We start from the raw sequence: 933 nt of genomic DNA on the forward strand, positions 1-933 counted from the left end.
GCTGGGTTAAGAAGACAAATTACCCAAAATCAAGCTCAATGATGGAGATGAAGCTGCACACTCTCTCTTTTTTAAAATATTTACTTATTTGGCTATTGGGTCTTAGTTGAGACACTAGGGCTCTCTAGTTGTGATGCACAGCTCCAGAGCACACAGGCTCACCAGGAGTTGAATCCATATCGCCTGCATTGCAAGGCAGATTCTTAACCTGTGGACCACCAGGGAAGTCCCCCAGACCAGTACACTCTTTTTTTCTTGGCAGTTCAATAACTTTATTGGACAATCAGCAATTAGGTCTCAACCACACTAACTGTCTGTAGATTTTTGAAAGTGGCGACAGGCACGTGAGTAACCAATGTGTAGAGCTTGTTTGGTTAGCCTCCATCTTTATTACATTTTCTGGACAACTGCACACAGATCTAGTATGGGACATCCCTTATATCTTTGACCCAAATGTCTTTGTTGAGCCTGGTGTAGATGCTCACATCTGGTGTCCCCATCTCCTTCATGGCAAATTTCTGTATTTCTTTGAGTGCCCAAGGGACAGGCTTCTTGAAACCCACTTCATGGATGCGCTGTGAATGCTGATAGCATATTCTCTGGTCACCACCTTGTTGATGGCAGGCTGGCCCTTCTTCTCACTGCCCCTTTTAGCAGGAGCCATCACCCCATAGCGCCAGGGTACTGGTTTGGATTGGAAAGCCCAAACCAGTAAACTCCTAAGTCATTATTCTTTATTCCAAGATTTAAGTGCCAGTATCTACTTTATTTCATTGAGTACCACTTCTCAGCTGTCTTGCAGACAAATGACTGGGAGTCCACATGAGCGGGTTAGGGGGAGGTGTCAGAATTAGACACACTTAGATAGTCCATTGACTAGCTAGGTGATCTAAAAGAAGAAAACAAACCTCTTAACCTTCAGCAGTCTCAGAT

General features: G+C 44.3%; 1 pseudogene; it reads right to left on the reverse strand.

The window, feature by feature from the left end:
* Positions 1-290: 290 nt before the first annotated feature.
* Positions 291-664, reverse strand: LOC122681882 (annotated as a pseudogene).
* Between the last annotated feature and the right edge of the window lie 269 nt (positions 665-933).

This window comes from Cervus elaphus, chromosome 23, assembly GCF_910594005.1.
Source record: "Cervus elaphus chromosome 23, mCerEla1.1, whole genome shotgun sequence".
In the NCBI taxonomy this organism is placed as follows: domain Eukaryota; kingdom Metazoa; phylum Chordata; class Mammalia; order Artiodactyla; family Cervidae; genus Cervus; species Cervus elaphus.